Below are 20,750 nucleotides of genomic sequence, written 5' to 3'. Positions count from 1 at the left end.
CCCCTACAGGGCCAGGAGCCTCATACCAAGATATAAGGTCACCTTTGCTGCAGTCCCCGTCCACTGATGGAGCCCACGGAAGGTTTGTACCTCTCCCTGGGGCAGCCTGGCTCAGTTCTGCATGGAACACCGGACTCAGAGGGGTCCACTGTGCCATCTATACACACAGATTCCCAGGCCACTCAGGCATGAGGATTACCTGCATTCACACGTGGGACAGGCTGTGAGGGCAGGTGGGAACCCAACCCAGTTCTGCAGCCCTGGAACCCCAACACAGCCCTATCTGGGCAGTCCGGGGTTCTTCTAATGGGACGCTGGCTGCCATAAGCCAGTGATTCTGGGGTACCGGGTACTGAGGCAGGAATTCTGCGGGTCCAGGATCCCAGTGGGAGGAGCCAGGCTTGAAGGCCCACCACAGCCTCAGCATAAGAATCACTTCTTAGCCGGGTGGTGGTGGTGGTGGTGCGGCGGCGGCGGCGGCGGCGGCGGCGGCGGCGGCGGCGGCGGCGGCGCACACCTTTAATCCCAGCACTCGGGAGGCAGAGCCAAGCAGATCTCTGTAAGTTTGAGGCCAGCCTGGGCTACCAAGTGAGTTCCAGGAAAGGCACAAAGCTACACAGAGAAACCCTGTCTCAAAGAACCAAAAAAAAAAAAAAAGAATCACTTCTTCAGTCTTGGCATTTCCCTCCTTGGAATCCTCCAGGCTGGTGCCAGCTCCTGGCATAGTGCCATCCAAGCTGCAAGGCCTCCAAAGACTGGTGCCAATAAGTGGGCACAGCATCCCAAAGGGCACAGACTTTCTTGGACTCACTTGGTGCTAACAGCCCCTGAGGGATGGACCCCACTCTCACAAAAAGCCCCCACCAAGAACACAAGGTACCATCCAGTGGATTTTTTTTTAATTTTTTTCAGTGTTTATTTTTTATTTTATGTACATTGGTGTTTTGCCTACAAATATGTCTGTGTGAGTGTTTCAGATCCCCTGGAACTGGAGTTACAAGCAGGTGTGAGCTGCCATGTGGGTGCTGGGAATTGAACCCAGGTCCGCAGGAAGGACAGCCAATGCTCTTAATCGCTGAGCCATCTCTCCAGCCCAAGGGCAGTGGATTTCAACAGGCACAACCCCTAGCTGGGGACAAGAGGTGAGTGGGTCCCTGGACCAAGGATATCTCTTTTTAGTCTTGTTGGCTACCAGATAAATCCCATCTATGGGAGTCAGAGGTCCCAAGCAGACACGGAGGCCCACACTACGTGTCCAACATAGCCACTGCCTGATGCCCACCAGGCACTGAGACCACCTACCCAGCCAGGATGACTGTGGAATCAGACCCACCTCCAAGTGAGACACAAACCTATACTTTGTAGAGTTGTCACAGCAGCGAAAAGGCACATGATACAGGTAGGCGCAAGGTGCCCCAATGCTGCAGAAGTTACCTCCCTGCAAGGTGCCAAGCCACAGGCCAGAGCCCCTCTCCACAAGGAACAAGCTACAGCTCCTTCTTGGGACCCTCCTCCGGGGGTCAAAAATCCCAGCACCATCAGCATACAGCCAGCAGCCAGCTGGCCATGTGGCCCTTCCCTCATGTCCAACACCAACACTGAAAACAGCTTCTCACCCGTTCAGCATCCCCACCGACAGATGAAGAATTTTGCTCTTGGGTGGGGATGATCCAATCTCCACCTCCACCTCCACGCAGCCACCTGGGAAGCAGGAAGCTAAGCTAGCCTGGCTTTCTAAAGCAGGACCCATCAGTGGGCTACCCAGGAAGCTGTGGTCCTCCAGGATGACAGAATGAAGTCTAAGGTCACTGCTATAGGAAGCACAGCAGAAGTCCCTGGCAGGCAACAAATATGTACACCCAGGCCACAGAGTAAGAGACTGCGGCCCAGTGGGAACTCAAGGGTCTGAGTGGTTCATGGTTCAAAGCCACATTAACCAGTGATCAGATCAGCTCTATCCACCCCATGCTGGCTCCTCTCTGGGCCCATTATCCAGACCATAAGATGAGAGAAACCCAACATCTCTCTGTGTGGTGGTCATATCCGCCATACCAAATCTCAGAAGAATCCTGGAAGGCACTCATCACCCTATTTTCTGGATGAAGAAACTGAGGCACACACAGAACCAGCCTAGAGTATCACTTCCTATACGTTTTCTCCTTATGCATGGCAGGCTCAGACAGTCCATCCCTCACCCAGAATCTGCTTCATGGGATTCCTCCTCAGTCTCACCCAGAGCCCAGGGCTCTGGGGCCAGACGGGCAGAAGGGGGCGGGTGGTGCTGGAGATCACGTCGGGAGCCAGGGCGGCATGCCAAGGCCCTGGGATGCACGTCAAAGGGAGCCCAAGGAGCCGCGGGAAAGAGCTCTGACCTGGCCTCAAGAGGCCATGTCCAAAATAGCTGGCCTTCACGGTGAGACGACTCGGCCTGGCGCACGTAGGCCTCCGGGCTCCAGCATTGCCAGGCTGGCCACAGAGGTCACAGCTATTTCTGGGCTAGCCTGGTGGTAAGACATGGCCCTGACACCCCCAAAGGGTGAGTGTGTAAGGGACAGCAGAGGCCCAGGTAAGCAAGCGCCCCGGGACACAGGTGGAAAAGACCTGGTCACCACAGATCCTTGATGAGCCAAGAGAGTGGGGGGAGGGCCCTCACTCCCTCAGGCCTCCCTGTCCACAAGACCTCAGAACATCAGTTTGCTGGTCTCACATTCGCCCCCTGGCTTCACGGGCCACCACGCAGGCCAAGCCTATGCCAGGCACATGGGTATCAAGGCAGCAGGCCTCCTCCCTGAGACAACAGAGCGACCACATCATGGGGCGCTGCTGGTTGTCCCCCAGCTGCTGTGAATCTGAGCTCACAACAGGAGACTGGTGCCAGCAGGCACAAGCATCACCCAACATCCGCACACACAAGCCACACTCCCGGAGGCCACACCCTGGCAGCGCCAGTGCTGGCCCCTGAATGTGTAGAGCCTCTGCTGGGTCCTACTTATCCCCCGAATACTTTCCCTCCCTGTAGCCTGGCCAGCCCCTGTGACATCATATGACACTTGGGGAAACTGAGGCAACTCAGAAGGACTTGACATCCTCTAGCCCCACCTTAAAGCTTTTAGCTCAAGTTCACGGCAAGCAAGCTCCCTGGGGTTGCAGATGAGGGGACTTAACTCTAATGGCTGCCTCACACCCTTGCCTAGCCTCGGACTTCTGGCTGCAGAACGAGAAGGTTCTGCAGCACCATCTCGTCACAGAGGAATCGCCAGTTTGGACCTCTGCTGGTTCCCTGCTACCTATGTCTTGTGTGAACTGTGTGACACAGAGTGGCATCCTCGACCTCTCTGAGCTGTCTGCTCATCTGTGAGATGGATGTTCTAGACGCCTGCCCCTGATGGAGATGCCTTCAGTGTCCAGGATCTGAGAGACACCTCACCCCCTTTCCCAGAGCCCTGGGAGCTGAGTCCCTGGAGCTTTGACTCTGGGCCAGGTGCCCACTAGGGCTGAGGACCCACGCTCAGGTTGGTACTCCTCCTGGAGTTTCTTCAGGAAACAGTCTAAGTAACTTCCTCCCAGCAGGACTTCTCGGACCCCATTCTGGACATGGAGGCCTCAGGGGACAGAGACAGCCAATAGGCGTTCCAGAGTACGATTTAAGTACGGTAGAATGATACAGAGGCCCACCCACTGCAGCAACATCAGACTAGGTCACTCTATACCCCATATTTGACACCCAGCAAGAAGGCACCAGCCATGGCTCACTGGTGCCCCTGCCACTGCCTGGCCACCCGACCCAAGCCAGTAGGGCCAACTTCCCACACACATAGAAAGAGTAGGTCATTCAGCAAGTCCTGGGAGGTGGACGTGAACACTGAGCATACTGGACCCAGAGAGCCTATGTGGCCTACACCTTCCCAGGTCCCAGGATTAAAGGGAAATTCATCTGAGTAGCTGGGGACCAAGTGCAGGCTGGGTTTGCTGGGAGGGACCTTCGGGCACTACTTGGTGAAGCATCCATATCCTCTGGGCTGCCCTCTCTCCTATGGGTCCCAGCAGGAGAGGGTCGGAGTCACCAACACCAGGTTTGAGGCAGATAGGGAGCCATGCACTGAGGGGGCTCCCAGCCCAGGACCATAGAGCAGGAAGGACCTGGTGCCCCGAGAACGGCTCTCGGGGTAAGCTGTGACTTTTGCTCTATTTGGTATCACTGTGGCTGGACCACTCACTTGTCAGCCAGACCCTGCCGAGGATCCCGGGGATCCAGGGCAAAGCCAGGCAAAGACTTGTAAAGGCAACACTGTTGGCCCTTGGGGACCAGGAGCTAGGGACGAGAGCCCTAGCTGCTCATGGCTAGACTCTGGGGACCCACAGGGCAGACATACAGAAGCAAGTACCTGCACTTGCTGTGGATATCACTCTATGTAAATAAAACACTGATGGCCAATGACCAGGCAGGAGGTAGGTGGGACAAGGAGAGAGGAGAATTCTGGGAAGCGGAAGGCTGGGAGAGTGACTGCAGCCACCGCCAGGACAAGCAGCATGTAGAGACTCTGGTAAGCCACCAGCCACGTGGCAAGGTATAGATTTATAGAAATGGGTTAATTTAAGATAAAAGAGCAGTTAGCAAGAAGCCTGCCACGGCCATACAGTTTATAAGTGATATAAGCGTCTGAGTGATTATTTTATAAGTGGATTGTGGGACTGCGGGGCTTGGGGAACCTGGAGAGAAGCCCTCCAGCTACATGCACTGGCCACAGGGTCAAAGAACAGGTCCCCCTCATGGTTCCAGGATCCGCACTATGTTCACTCCGAGCTCCTCAGGCACGAGAGCAGCAGCCTTGGCCCAACACCCCAGTTCCTAGCACCAAATCTCTGCTATCTGAGGCCTATCACAACCACTAGGCAAAGCCAAGGGCACCTCGGTCCTTTTACAAACCCCAGAAGACATGCTCAGAGAGCTCCTAGGCAAGGCTGTTTTCAATGTATCCTTTCCGATAAAATCCGGTAACGTGAAATTCGCCGCCATATTTTATTATGTTTGTTTGTCTGAGGCAAGTCTTGCTAGCACAGGCTGTCCTGGAGCTCCCTAGGTAGCTGAGGCTGACCTTGAATCCCTCCTCCCTTGGGCTCACAAGTGCTGGGATTCCAGGTGTGCACCACCACACCTGACTCATGCTAACCTCCAGGTACGGTGTGCCAGGCACAGTGATGAGCATCTGTAATCTCAGCAGTTGGGAAGCTGAGGCAGGAGGATTTTCATGAGTGTGAGGCAAATCTGGGCTATACAATGTTTCAAGTCAACCTATTCCATGATGCTGTCCAAGACAGCAAGATGCTATTGATGATGGTGATGATGATGATGGTGGTGGTGGTAGTGATGATGATGGTGGTGGTGATGGTGATGATGATGGTGATGATGGCCTGGAAGATGGTTCAATCTGGAAAGTGCTTGCCACACAAGCAAGAAGACCTGAGTTCAATTTCAGGCATCCAGTGAGAAGTGTGGCGGCCTGTGTTCGGTTTCCTAGCACTTGGAAGACTGGGAGAGGCAGATCCTGGGTCCAGCCAGCCTAGCCTAATTGATGAGTTCCAGTCAGGGAGAGACCCTGCCTCAGAAAACAAGGTGGATGCCTTCTGAAACACTAACTACACCCAAGGCTGATCCCTCTGGCCTACACACACACACACACACACACACACACACGCACGCACGCACGCACGCACGCACGCACGCACGCACGCACGCACACACACACACACACACACACACACATATGATACAGAAAGTGTGCGGTGCCATGGTTATTAGTATGTTCACGGTGTTAGGCAGTCCTCACCTTTCCCCAATTACAGAATACCTTCATCACTATAGGAACTCTGCAGCCAAGTATGATGGACACACTTGTAACACTGGCACTGAGGGGGTGAGGTGGGGGTGGGGGTGGGGGGGTGTCAGCCCTGGGCTCCACATGGTGGAAGGAGGAAAACAACTTCTGCAAGTTTTAATCCATTAACCAATCAATGATTGAATAAATAAATTTAACTAAAAATTTAAGGGGAATTTTGCTTTTTAATCCTAGCACTCAGGCATCTTTCCCACACAAAGATGTCTTCAGAGATCTCTCTCTTCCAGCACGCCAGTGCTTCACCCCTTTTATTAGCTGAATAACATTCCACGGCAGGAACACACCATGTTTTATCGAGCCCTCCTCTGAGGGGCATTTAGATCATTTTGAGGCCAAGTCGGGGACAAGTGCTGAACATCACAGGGGTAGGGGAGGTGGAACATGCCCCCATGTGTTCCGTGAGATGCTGGGATCCAGGAGCACTTTGACAGACGCCCTGAGAGGGGCCAGGAAGCCTCGGACTATCTAAGTCCGAGCAGGGAAGTGGGTCATGGTAACAGGGACAGGATGACAGAATCCAGCCCACCCCTAGGGGGGCACCCGATCAGCCCCTTTCCTAGGTCTGGTGGGACTGGGGCTGCGTGCAAGGTTAAGGTGCAGGCTGCTGCCACGGAAGAGGAACAGGCTAAACGGAGAGGAGGCAAAGCAAAGCGGGAGGTCCTGGTTGGCTTGGGGCAATGGAGACTTCAGAAGAGCCCAGCTCTCTCCCCCGAGGACAGGAAATGTTTGTCTAAGCATTTGAAAAAGCTGCAACACACTTGGATAAGGGAAGCAAGCCCTGGGGCTGGTAAATGAGCTCATTTGGACAGAACCAGTAGCAGACAGTGCTGGCTCCTGGGGGAGTTTGGCAGCTGAGCGTCTCTGGCTGAAGGACCCCACGGTGCTGGGTTGGGGGAGGCGGGGGAGAGGAGACTTGGCCGGTCACCACCACATGTGCCAGTCACTGTCAACTCACAGAGGCCTTCACGGAGTCTACCCAACTCTGTAGCGGGGTAGGTATCTCCAGGATCGGCTCACTGAGGGACTGTTAGATGCACTCCAACAGGACAACGAGAGACACGCCATCCACACTTTTGCGATCAGAAGAGTGAAGGGTAGAAGTCCATGGCGGGGGGGGGGGGGGGGGGGGGGGGGGACCAGAAGGAGCAAAGGCAGCCTCGAGGGGCCACTGTGAGATAACGAAAGAGAGCATCTACAGTGGACGTCAAGCGTGGGCCACCACTCAGCTCTCAGGGTCACCATGGGCACCAACAGTCCTCGGGACTCCATCCAGGACTGTCGCAGAGTCCGGCACAAGATGAGGACACAGCTCCAGACAGTGGGGTGGGGCAGCCCGGGAAGGGGGACAGGTGAAATGCTAAGCCATCTGCCCTCCTGCGACAGGGCAACCTGAAGTCTGGCAGCCCCATCTGTGGATCCCAGGCCTTCCATCTTCCCCAACACACCTCAGTCAGTCCATGACCTCCTCTGCTCAGTCCTCCAGCTGCCCTCCCAACCCAGAAGGGATGCCCCAGAACCCGGGACTGGCCTCTGCCCTCTGCCCTCTGCCCTCTGCCCTCTGCCCTCCCATCACATAGCTCTCCTCTTTTGCACCCGCATTCCCGGCTGCGTCTGCAAACTGCCAAGCACAGGACTGCCTCCAGGCCTTTGCACTGGCCTCGAGGCCCAGCGACCCTCTCCGCTTCTCCACAGCTGCTCCTCAACACTTGAACCTCAGGTCTGTGGACTCTTGGGCGAACGCCCGTCCATCAACATTACCTGACCTATGATCATCGCTCTTGCCTGTCTGTCCATCCGTCTCCAGCCCCACTGAGTGCTGTGTTGGTCTACCTGATTCTGAACGTTGCACCCAGTAGGTGTTCAATAGTTATACAAATGCAGGAAGTGCTCCAGTGCAGTCTAAGCAGGACGGGGACTACCACCCAGTACACACCAGACCTGGCCAGGACCTTGTGGCCAGTAACATAGAAACGGAGTGCTGGCGGGCTTGTGGGAACACAAAGTAAGGAAGCCGAGTGCACAGGGCCGAGCAAACCAGGGTGTGCATGCAGCTGGCAGAACCCGGGCACCAACGCAAGACGGCAACATCTGACTTGGGGAGCGGCAGGGACCACACAGGTTTCCCAGGCACTCCCCCTTTCCTGACTGCCCGAGGCCTGTTCTTCCCTACTTGGGCTGTGAGCCTACAGCTGGTGCTAGCCCTAACGCTTAGAGAAGGGGGTTCCTGGCCTTTTCTATGACTGCCCTGGGACTCTTCAGCGGTATCTAGTCAGTGGGGGCTGGCACTGGCGGGCAACCAGCATTAACCAGTACTTTTGAGCCTAGTGTTTCCTACATGACAAAGGGGAGGTGAAGGTCAAGGGGCAGGTGGGCTTCTGTGCATGTCTATCCTGTGGCTGCCTCCCTCTGGAGACCCACCAGGGTCCCAAAGGATGCAGCCCCACCCTGGTAAGGAAAGACTTCCTGGACAATGTCTCCGGGACCCTTTAGGAAGCACACTGGTCACAGACCTGCTGAGATGCTACTAAGGGACAGGAACCGCACACGCTCTGCAGACCTCCTTGGGCCTGTATGGCCTGCTGCTCTCCACTGCTGTCCCTAGAGCCCTTGAGGACCAGGCCCCATCCTTCTACTGCCATGCTCATAAGGATGACATGGTATACCCTGTGGATTTTCTCAGCGTTGTCTCCTAGCCTTGCACACATGCCTAGGACCCCCCAAACTCTGTTCCCCCGGAACACCCCCTTCTTGGCAATCCAGGGGAGAAGTGGAGGGAAGGTCCCCTATCCTGTGGTATCAGGAAGGTATACCGGGAAAGCATCACAGCATCACAACCAGGCTGGGACAAGGTGAGGTCAGCCTTACCCTGGGCTCCAGACTCTCAGGCCAGAGCTAACACCTAGTCCTCTGTGCTTGGTGCCCAAGCTTCTTGGCCACACTTGGGGGTTGGCTGTGGTTTAAGTACTCCAGCCCATTCCCCTGGGACTCCCACTCCATCTCAGATTCGCTCAGTTATCTCGTGGGAAGGCAAGATGAATGGGCTGAGCCAGGGTTGACCCCACTCTCAGTCTGTCTGGCCTCACGGAGACAGCCGATCCTTTTCCAGTCTTGCCATGGTCTCTGAGGTGGGGTACTGTCAGCCCAGGGCTGAGTGTGAGACTGGATCACAGGACAGCGTGTCCCCAGTGTACACCGCAGATGCTTTGGACCTGCCAGTGGCCCTCCTGGGACAGTCAATGGCCACCATTGTGCCTCTATTCCCACCCAGACTGGCCCAGTCTCCAAGTTCTCACGTTCACTTCCTTCAGCACAGGACAGTCTCGGAGGATACTTGTCTGGGAAATCCCGGCACATCTAGGACTTTGGACAGGGTATTAAGCCACAGCCTCCCGAACTGAGAGGGGAGGAAGGGGAGGGGAGAAACTGAGGATGAGGAGGCTGTACCGTGACCTCCCCATAGCTGCCTGGGGTAGGGATGTGTGACCCCCAGGGTCCACCCAACTCCCCAAGGCCGGAGGGAAGCCAGGACAGGCACATGGCTGCCAAGAACCCAGGCCACAGGTCCCACAGGGTTCGAGGTCCCTTCTGGGGCAGGGCAGGCCCAGCTGGCAGTGTCCGTGGGAACAGTCCCCAGACCCTGTCAGTCACTCTGAGGCCAGCTAGCTACCGGACAGTGGAGCGGCCGCAAATGCCAGGGCATCTGGACATCCATGGCCTCTAAGGCAGAAGCCCAGGCTAATGAGATGATACGGTGTTCCGGGAGGGCTGAGGAAGGGGCTAAAAGGGATCTGCAGGACCCAAACCACCAGGACCGGTACCATTTGTGCCTCCGGATCTGTCTGCTTCTCTTCCCTCTACCCCCAGGCCCATGTCTGAGAAGTCAACTTTTCACTCCCAGGGGCCCCTACACTCCCAAGGCCACATCCTCTTCCTGTAAGCTCTCTTCAGCTCCAGGGTCCCTACATCACTCCTCCCCCTTCCCCCCCAAAGCCCCCCCACTCCCACCCCCACCCCCGCGCCATGCAGCCTCCACCTGGTGGTCCATGCAATGTTAAGATTCCCCACCAGTTCTCAAGACCCCACACACACATCACACACAGACCACCCTGGGCTGGAGCCCAAGTAGCTTTGCCTGTGTCCCGTAAGTCCTCCTCTGGGTGGGGGAGGGGTGGGTGGAGAGGGGACAGACGGATTGCCCCTGGATGACTGGCTCAACCCCACCCCAGCTCAGACACCCAGCTCCCAGCCCTCCCTAGCTCTGTCCTCCTGGCTCCCTGCCTTCCCGCTCTCCCCCCTCCCCCCCCCTGCACCCTCCCCTTGCTCTACCAGGGGACTCCACAGCACACAGACCCCAAGCCACTGGCTGTCCTCACAGGCCTGCAGGGGCCCCTGGGGACAGCCCTTCCGGTGACTTCCTGCCAGGGAAGGGTAAATAAGCCCTCCAGATGGCTTCCTGCAACTGGGTAGTCGTGGGAACTTGCGGCTAGTGGGCGGAGACAGAGAGGCAGGGAAGGAAGGAGGCCAGCCTCGCATCAGCGGGGGCCTCCCCACGTCCCCAAACAGAGGCTTCACACCTCCTGACAGGGAAGGAAACCGAGGGCCTGGCAGCTGATGACAGCAGAGACCAGCAGCAGGGTCTCCAATGAGCTAATCGCACCCCCCATCACTGAGAGAGCGAACAGGAGCCACAGCTGTGCGGGGTTCCTCCCACACACACCTGGAGGCTGCCCTCTCGCCATAAACAAAGGGACCAAGAGCTGGGTCAGACCGCTCTGCAAGGGCATCCCAGCAGCCCGCCTTCCGCTATGCGCTGCCACCTGCAGGAAGCCAGCCGCAGGGGGTGGAGTGGAGCGGGCTGGGAAGAGCAGCCACCCCCAGGTTATCTTGAGGATTAAAGAGGTGCCCTGGGCCGGGCGGTGGTGGCACACGCCTTTGATCCCAGCACTCGGGAGGCAGAGGCAGGCGGATCTCTGTGAGTTCGAGGCCAGCCTGGTCTACAGAGCGAGATCCAGGACAGGCACCAAAACGACACGGAGAAACCCTGTCTCGAAAAACCAACAAAACAAACAAACAAAAAAACCAAAGAGGTGCCCTGGACTAGCGCCCACCACCAACCCAAAGGGCTTAGCCAAGACCTGTCCAAGTGATGTGGGCTGCACCCCACTAGCCCCTCCCTCCATACCATGATACCACCACCTCCCAGACGCCCACCTGGCTACCTGGCAAGGGGGAATACCCTTCCTGCCACGCAACCTCTAGGTCATAGAGCCACGTGCTCCAAGAAAGTGATTACTGTCCCTTGTAACCCTGCTCAGTGTGCGGGGGTCCCTCTAGGACAGGACCACCCCTCTCTACTTTTCTACCCCCATGAAGCCAATGCAGCCAAACCAGGCCAGCTTCCAGGAGACCTGGGGAGGCAGAACAAGGCGAAGGCAGTAGCCTGTATCCCCATCCTCCATACAGCAGCCAGGACAGTGGCAATGGGGTGCTGTGGGCTCAGGGCCAGCAGATGGGACTGAAAGATTCACACAGTGCCCAAACGCACGTCCCTAGCTGACCAGGACATCCATTATAAATGGGGGGGGGGTAGGGAAGCAGGCAATAAACAACAATCCTTCTAGACCCAGGGACCAGAGGCCCACGGTCAAGGCCATGGGAAAGTCCAAGTGCAATGCTGGCATCCTGTTCCTGTGGAGCTGAGCATCAAATGGAAGGGTCAGCATCCAAGGAGGCTCTTCCCTGGGGCTGTTCACAACAAACGCGCCCAAATCTACAACCTGACCAGTGAATGGGCTTTATCGGTTGCCCTCTTCTGTGTGTGAGTCCTGGAGCCACTGCTGGTCCACACCAGCCCCACGAGCATCACCTGACAGAAAGGGAAATCGCAGCACCAGCGGACAGCACCTCCACAGGTCGCTGAGAGCAGGGGGCGTGCCTGCCTGCAGACCACCCAGTTCAGTTGCAGCAGCCCGGCTCAGGTCAGGTAGCCAGGAAACAGCCACCCAGGACGGCTCTGTTCTGACACGCCACCAGTCTACGAAGAGGGCCCGTGATCCATTCCAAACTCCTATCTGCAAATACGAAAACTGAGGCCAGCAAGGGCAGGGCGCGCCAAGATCCATCCAAGGTCAGTAATATTCAGGGCCATGCCTAGGTTCCCCAAGGCCAGCGGAGGGGGCAGGGACGTCACCGGGGAGAGTCAACTGGGAGTCCTGGGCACCTCTAAGCTCTACGCAGCATTTCCCAGCACATGTTGGGCCTCTGGGCAGCCAGCCAAAGGAAAGCTGACCCTGGAGGAGGGGCCTCGGTGCTGCCCTGACTGGGAGATTAGAGGGAACTGCTTGCCTTGGCAGAGTTTCAGGGCCAGTGGGCATTGCCAGAGAGGGCTGCCAGAAAGCAGAAGCATCGTCTCTGGGGCATAGGCAGCGGGGACCTGTAAGTGACACTGTGAGCCACTGCAGAAGCCATGGTGGCTGGGGCAGGAGGCCTTGATCCGGGGTAAGGCAGGGGATCCTCCAAACACAGCTGAACTTCTGGGAATTCTGAGCCACAGGAAGGCTCGCTCAGGCAGAGGGCAGTGGGAGCCCTGGTCCCATGGGAAGGGGACAGGACAGGCAGGCCCGCCTGCTCCAGTTGGCCTACCTCCTCTTCGGGGCCAGCCCTGGCTTGGAGTGTGTCTGGTAAACCCAGGGCCTTGGGAACAGGCTTCCACAGGATTCCACAGATCCCAGGAGGGGAAAGAGATAGAGAAGCTGGGAAAGAAGGTCCACAAGACACTACAGAGGAGAAACCGAGGCCCAACAGGAGCCTTCTAGCTCTTCCTGGGACTGTGTAGACCACGCAGACTAGGGAGAGAGGGAGGAGGCCTGCCTGGACACGCTGGGCCGGAGCCCCTGGACAGGGCCAGGTTAAGGCACAGGCAGAGACTACTGGGTCCTAGCAGGTACAAGGGGCTGAATGGGCCAGTGATCAGGGTCTGGGAGGTGGGTGAGGGTCCAGGTTCCCTAGTGGGTGGCCTTCAGGTGGGGACCTTACTGGACTTACTGAAGTGGTCATCTCTCATGCTACTCAGGCCTGAAGACAAGGAGACTGAGGCAGCCTGGTCAGCTAGACCAGGGGTACCCTGACCCCGATTTCCTAGTCAGACCTGTGCCAGCTTATCTGCCCTCCATCCATTTGAACCTTCTTCCAGCTCCCTTGCTCCCAAGGGCCTAAAGAAATCTGCTGCCCACAGATCAGGCTCCAGTCCACCAGCGCTACTCTAGGGCACTCTGTAGCTCTTGCTGTCCACCACTGATTCCAAGGAGAAACTGAGGAATGGAAACATAGTACTCTGAGGTCCAGGGAAACCAACCTCCCACCTGACACCACCTGTAGGGGGAGGTTAGGCCCCCAGGGGTATGTACCTCAAACGATGCGATCAATCAGGGATGCTTCTGATCCACAGCCAGCCATGGGTCTGATCCAGCCTTGGATCGTCAGTGCAAGAACAGGGACCCGTAAGCTGATCCTCACTTGAAGGCCACCCACTAGGGAACCTGGACCCTCACCCACCTCCCAGACCCTGATCACTGGCCCATTCAGCCCCTTGTACCTGCTAGGACCCAGTAGTCTCTGCCTGTGCCTCAACCTGGCCCTGTCCAGGGCCTCCGGCCCAGTGTGTCCAGGCAGGTCTCCTCCCTCTCTCCCTAGTCTGCGTGGTCTACACAGTCCCAGGAAGAGCTAGAAGGCTCCTGTTGGGCCTCAGTTTCTCCGCTGTAGTGGTCTACACAGGCCCAGGAAGAGCAGGTAACAAAGGTGGAAACTGAGCGGAGTCGGGACAAAGAGCAGGGCAGCAGAAGAGGCCATGTCTAACTCAGGGCTGATTTCTGGAATATATTTTCCTACACTCCTTCTGGTCCCAGTGGCAGAGGACAGCAACGCCTCACTGTAGTACCCCCAAAGGGCAAACAGCAGTCTAGAAAGACTGGGTGGGTTACCCCACTGTGATGCTCGGGCCTGGAGGTAGGATCCCCCTTTCTAAACGCCCACCCCAAGCCTCACTTCACCCACACCAACACCACCCCAGAGATCTAGGTCATGGGATCCAAAAGCCATCACTACCAGGAGCCATTTAACCTCAGGATATAACAGCCTTGCTGGGCCACGCCTCAGGCTCTGCAGCAGGTGAAGGACGGGTCCTTCTGTGGCAGGCATTACCCAGGACAGTGTCACGAAGAGCCCAACACCCTGTAGGCATTCCATACACTCTGGCTAACATAATCGCAGAAGCCGTTTTCCCGCTGCTTTGTAAAACAGGCTATCATGCCCGCCTCCCCCCGATGACTGTGGCCCAAGACATTCATGCTGACCCTGGGGGTGAACGTGGCAGGAACGACCCCGTACACAATGGCTCACTAGAGTGGGAAAGTCAGAGCTCACAGGCAGCCCCCTGCTGGGCGCCAGTAAACACCGGTCTCCTTAGCTATGTCCAGCAGATCCTCAGTAGTCTCCAGACAAGTGTCAGGCCCCTGGCTCAGGCCCCTGGCTCAACCCATCAGCTGAAAAGTCGCTGTAACATGTGACTGAAGAGACACTGAAGTTCAGGCCCAAACTAGTCCAGCCAAGCTAGGGTCACCTGCCCCACCACCGCAGTCCCAACCCTGCTGGCCTTTACCCTCCACACAGGGTACCTTTACCCTCCACCAGCACACCAGAGACAGCCACACCGTGGGCACCCACACTCAGCTAAGTCCATGGACAAGGACAACCAGGATGCCTTCTGGGAGTTCAACTGCCTGTTCCTGAGGTCCCCAATGAGACAACGACAACCCATGCCCTTTGGCTAACCCCTCCCCCAGAAAGCAGCATAGTACCACAGTGGCAGGCCTGGTCTCCAGCCCTAGATGGCAATGTCCACATCCCTGCTCGTCCGGCAGGATGCCCCAGACACATTCCTACGTTTCCAGGTCCTACAGAGCTGTAGGACAGGAATAATAACCCCACAACCTGGGTAAAAGCCTGGAGAAAAGATGTCCAAAGGACCTTGTGGTCACCACTACTGTCACCAGACACTACTAAAGGGCCCCCACACACACTTTACTGGCACCTTGCCCGGCACCTGGCCATGCAGTGACAGAGACCTGAGCTTCCACACCAGGCGAGTCTGCTTGCTCTGGGCAAGGCAGAAGGGATCTACAGCAGCTGAGGCAGGATGGTGTGTGGTCTGCAGTAAAGACCACACAGCATCGTTCCGACTCTTCTAGCAGACTCCACATCTGGGACAGACATCTGTGAGGCACCAGGGCCTCTTGTGGGAGACAGGCAGGTGGGCATCGGGGAGCCCATGTGCTCTGAACTTCAGGGAAGGGTGGAGCTTCCCAGGGAAGATGACTGCATACACACACTGTCACCCCAGTGTCCCTTTCAAGGGTTCTGGGAAAAAAAGACCTGAGCGCTAATGCTCCCAGGCTGAGAGCTCCATGCCATATGAACACCAGGTGGCCAAGAGAGCTACAGAGTCTCAGTTCTGTCATTACAGTGACATCAGAGACCCCTCCAGGCCACCACCTTTACTAGGCTAGCAGCCTGTTCCTTGTCTGATCTGTCCCTGGCCTAACAGCCTTGGCCCAGCTCAAAAGGATTATGGTGAGGTTTTGGCATTTGCTGGCCTGAGGCACCCCTTGATAGGAGACACACAACTTCTACCAGGTGAACGCCTATGGAGTCTTCAGAACCCCACCTCCCCATTCTCTCCCTCAGACCCTCAACTGTGCTTCATCACCCTATTCACAGTGGCAATAACATAGCTGGGGGCCGCATTGGTGGTGGCCCTAGGATGTCCCACCCCCTGCAGGGCCAGCCTGTCCAATTGAGGGATACAGGGCAGGCTCTTTACACGTACCCTGCCAACCTAAGACCAGCCCAGTCCACTGCACCCCAGGTCTGTAAAGACCCACCAGAGTACCACACCACACCACAGCCTGGTCCCAAATGCAAGACCTCTTGATCCCAGAGGAGGTGCTGAGTGGCACCCAGTGATTGATCCTTGTACCCATCCTCCCAGCAAACATATATTACCACCCCAGTTTTACAGGAGCCAAAACTTCGGGTCTAGATCAGTCAGAAACTAGGAAGCCAAGGCAAGCAGTGGTGGCGCACGCCTTTAGTCCCAGCACTCAAGAGGCGGAGGCAGGCGGATCTCTATGAGTTCAAGACTAGCCTGGTTTACAGAGTGAGTTCCAGGACAGCCAGGGCTACACAGAGAAACTTTGTCTTAAAAAAAAGAAAGAAAGAAAGAAGGAAGGAAGGAAGGAAGGAAGGAAGGAAGGAAGGAAGGAAGGAAAGAAAGAAAGAAAGAAAGAAAGAAAGAAAGAAAGAAAGAAAGAAAGAAAGAAAGAAAGAAAGAAAGAAAGAAAGAAAGAAAAGAAAGCAATTAAGAAGTCAGCTCTGGGCTGGGCCCAGCCTCACACAGCTACACATGTAGATGCTACAGAAGCCACTGTGGACAGGGAACGTACAGGGACCAAAGGAGCAGAACAGTAAAGGTGGGTAGGGTGGAGTAGGTGGGCTGGGATAGCTTCTTAGAGAGGTGACCTCACAAGCCACAGGTGAGATGGGCAGCCCAGTGCGGCGTAGTGAGAACCACAGCACACCATCCCATCACCGCTATCAGGTTCAGCTCTTCGGAAGCAAGGCCAGGCCGGAGGCGTGGGGAAATAATCACTGCTTGCCAGCTCCACTCCCAGCAGCTCCCAGCTCTGTCCCTGGACAGACGCCCACGGGACACGACTTCACCTTCCTAGTGCATCTCCCCATCACCCCTGGGCCTCAGGAGGCTTGTGCCACCCCTGAGGCCAGCTCTGGGCACCACGGCAGTGAGATCAGGCAGGCAACCTGGCAGCACTCACACCCCAGGAACGAGCCAAGAGTCTGAGTCAGGGAGTGCCAGCTTTCCTTGGCCAGAGGTCCTCCTGTCGTGTCCAGCCCCACCGCCACCCAGGCTGCCTGCGGGTCGGAGGGAGAGACCCTCTGCCACACCAACCACACAGGCTGGCCACCCTCAGGCAAGCCCTGTGCTGGCAGGAGACACCGGGGAAAGTCTTCCCCAGTTGGTGGGCAAGAGGTCCTGGTGGGCTCCTGTTTCAACATCTACTAATGACCATCTGTCCAAACTACTTACTTCAGCCCTATCCATCAGCCACCAGGGTCCTAAGGCTACCACCCGCACCTCCAAGTCAAGCACCAGGCCTGACCAAGAGAGGAGGTCTAACAAACATCTTGGAGTGGCCAGTTCCTTCTTGAGGGGACATTTAGGAACATTCCCATGTCATCAGGAGCAGCCTCCCATTCACTCCAAGAGTGCAGGGGCAGGCGGAAGAGGCTCCCAGGGCCTGCCTCAGTGCAAGCCACAGGATCCACGTGTTGTCCACACTCTCCTCATTGCAGCCCACCAGGTAGAAGGACAAGGCTCTGAGAAGGCCCACAGTCTTCCGGGTGACACCTGAGTCCACTCCTCCAGTGCCTGCCTCATCTGGGAACCCCGGTTAATAATCTTGTGAGAGGATTTGAGGCCACAGGAATGGTGTGCAATGCAATGACGTCCACCTAGTCAGCACCATGAAAGGAGTCCACCCTACACTGAGTCCTCAGCACCAAGACTCTAAGAAGTTTCCTCCAGAGCATGCAGCCAAAGAGAGGTGCACCACTTACCCAGGGGACACAGTACACTGTGACAACCGGCCTGGAACCCACTCTGCCCCTCAAGGACAGGGTCAGAAGGATGGTCACACTACCTGCCTTGGGGCTAGTCCATGCTTGCAGCTCCCTGCCAGGAGACCTCGGGTCCATCAGGAGTCACCTGCTTAACCCGGTTGCACCTGGACAGGCTGCAGCAACACCCCTGCTCCTGCTGCAGCACCCATGGATAATGAGGCGCTGTCCCACCTGGCCTGGACCAGCATGCCTGAATCAGAATTCGGTTCCCTAGGGACCCAAGACCTGGTGCCCAGCTTCCAAGGGTGACCCACTGACATCCACGCGGGAGGCAGAGAAGACTATGTAGTCCTATGTCCCAAGCTATGCAGAGAAGGAAACGAAGGGGAGCCCAATCCTGGATAGGGACCTTGGGGAAGATGAAAACCGGGCAGATGTTGGGAGAATCTCTTGCACCCCTAGAAATAGGAGCAGAGTCACCCCCTTCCACCCATGCAAGTCTGGGCGACACACCGAGGAAACAGCTGGCTATGTCCCCACGCCTGGCCTCCCTGCGGCTCCAGCCCTGCACGTGGCAGCCACCAGCCGGGTTCATGCAGGGGCGGCAGCGGGGTGCGGCCCCCGCCGGGAGCAAGCACACAGGCCGGCGCGCGCTCCCGCCGGCGCGGCCCCGAGGCGGCGCCCCCGCCGACGGCCCCCTGCGCGCCCCCGCCCGAGCGGCGCGGTGGAGACTGACCTGGCGGTCCGGGCGCCGGCGCCGGCACGACGCGGAGGGCTCGGCACGCGCGCGCGCACAGGGGCGCGGCCTCGGCGCCGTCAGGACGTGCGCGCGCGGGGGCGCGGCCTCGGCGTCGCCGTCTCGGGGCGCGCACCGGGTCACGTGGGGGCACGGCCCAATGGGAGCGCCCCTGTGCACGCTGTCACAGGCGCGCGCGCCTCCACCAGGCCTCGGGGCACCCACTAGGGATCCACCGGGTTCACTGCGCGTACCCTGATACCGAGGCAACCCGGGTCAGAGAGGTTCCTCGGAACTTCTAGAGCCCTCTGCTTTCCCATAGGTCTCGTAAAGCAAAGTCCCTCGCCCAAGGAAAAGTTGGCTGGTGCACGGACCAGCAGGCAACAACCATCAAGCCTGGGGACCTAGGATCAGGTTGAGTTTGAGACCCCTTGTGCTAAACGGATTCTGGAGGTAGGGCGCCTCCGAGAACTGGCTTGGAGACTAGACCCCTTGCCCTGATTGTCCCCTGCCGCTGTGCTAAATGTCATGCCCACCCTATGGAACCTCCAAGATGCCCATTCATCCACTCTTCCTCGGTGGCAGGAGAGACACCAGAAAGGTAAAGTGAGGACCCTCGGTGCAACATCCTGCAAGGACACCATAACACTAGTGAAGGACAGGGACCCCACCTTGTCCCTAGGCCTCCTAACCGGGTCCTTAGCTGCTGTCACCTCACCCTCTCCAAAAGCTCTTCCCCAAATAGATCAGTTGCCTTCACATCTCAAGGTGCTCTCTATGTGGTGTATTTCATCAAAGATCCACGGAGCTGTGAAGGCAAATGGGGCATATCCCAGTCTGAGGTCCTAGGAGAAGTCATGCCCCCAGCTCTTCTGTGAATTCAGTACCTCTTTCAGCAGCTCACGGACCATCTCCTCATGGGACTGTGTGTCTTTGAGTTGCTAGGTGTGTTGTTTTTATTTTTGTTATTTCAAGACGGGGTTTCTCTGTGTAGCCTTGGCCGTCCTGCAACTGACTCTGTAGACCAGGCTGGCCTCAAACTCATAGAAATCCATCTGCCTCTGCTGGGATTAAAGGTGTGAGCCGCCACCGCCCAGCAAGTTACTGATTTTTAAAACTTACCCTCACCTGTACAGCACCCACCTCCTTACTTTTCCCATACTCTCTCCTTCCTCTCCTACCTAAAGCCTCAGGTTTTTTTATCTCAGGACTTCTGCTGGGGATGATGGGTTTGCCTTCCATTTGGCCTCTGGAAGCCTAGAGTTCCCATCTCACCCAGGCCCTGGCAGCTAGTGGCCAGGAAGGAGACACCAACCTGGTGGATTCCAGCCCATGCTTCAGACACTTGCAGATGCCAGAAAACGTATTCAAAGCCAGAGTTCCCAAAGTTCACCTCGAGGGAGCTTGGCTGCCCTGGTTTATAGATTTCCTGGCAGAAGCTTGGGGGGATACAGAGTGGAGAGTCAAACCCAGGCCTAGCTAGCCAGTATCTGCCACCTGCTACTAGTGGACTGGGAGGTGCTGGGGCATGGGATGGGGTGGATAGAATCCCGAGGTTTCCTGTGAGAAAGGGGATCTCAGGCTTTTGGTTTGTTTGTTTGTTTTTATTTTCTGAGGCAGGGTTTCTCTGTGTAGCTTTGGAGCCTGTCTTGGAACTCGCTCTGTAGACCAGGTTGGCCTTGAACTCACAGAGATCAGCCTGCTGCCCCTGCCTCTCGAGTGCTAGTACTAAAGACATGCCCCACCACTGCCCGGCCTCAAGCTGTCTTATTCTATACAGGGAAAGATGAGATGAGGGTTGGGCAAGGGGAAGGTGGAGGCTAAGTCAGATGCTATCCACATTCCAGGCTCAGAGCAGTTCATGCAGGGGCTGCAGATGTAGACATAGCCCCCCCCCCCAAGCATCCTGCCCCTCGGCCTTAGACCTCTCTGGTCAAGAGGATCTGGAGCGGTCTGCTGTCAGGGGCAACAGGCTCAGCGGATTAGTTCAGAGGACAGGGATGAGGTCAATGCTAAGTGGATTTCCCGGAAGCCACCTCCAGCCACCAGGCCTGGTCCCAGGTCAACAGGGCTATAAAGGAGGGGCCCTGGCTGGGGAAACGCTGAGCTAGCCATAGGATGTGGAGGTAGGCCGATGTGACGGAAGTGACTTCTGAGCCCCCTCCCTGGGCTGCATGATATAACCTCTGACTTGGCTCATTTTCCCCATCCATAGAGAGAGTAGTAGTAAAAGTTATAATCCAAGGGTCATGGAGAAGTCAGAGCAAGAGAGCTTTGGCCATAGTTACTTGGTTTTGCCTGCCCAAGACATACTTTTTCAATGTAAATCCATTATAAGGATCCTTCCTGAGGACAGTCATGAGCAAAAAGACAAAGATCTTGTGGTAAAAAGGGGGATTCGGAGATCATCTGAACAGAATGAA

At 56.8% G+C, this 20,750-nt stretch overlaps 1 protein-coding gene across 1 annotated transcript in view; it reads right to left on the bottom strand.

Annotated features, from left to right (window-relative positions):
* Ptp4a3 (protein tyrosine phosphatase 4A3) overlaps nucleotides 1-18,379 on the bottom strand; it is a 34,145-nt gene extending 15,766 nt beyond the window's left edge. Inside the window, exon 1 of the mRNA XM_028886025.2 lies at nucleotides 18,328-18,379. The gene's annotated coding sequence lies outside the window, so the exon portion shown is untranslated. The remainder of the gene's footprint in view (nucleotides 1-18,327) is intronic.
* Nucleotides 18,380-20,750: the final 2,371 nt, after the last annotated feature.

Source organism: Peromyscus leucopus, chromosome 20, assembly GCF_004664715.2.
Source record: "Peromyscus leucopus breed LL Stock chromosome 20, UCI_PerLeu_2.1, whole genome shotgun sequence".
Taxonomy (NCBI): Eukaryota; Metazoa; Chordata; class Mammalia; order Rodentia; family Cricetidae; genus Peromyscus; species Peromyscus leucopus.
The sequence above is the reverse complement of the archived record's forward strand: the minus strand, read 5'-3'. Positions and strand labels throughout refer to the sequence as shown.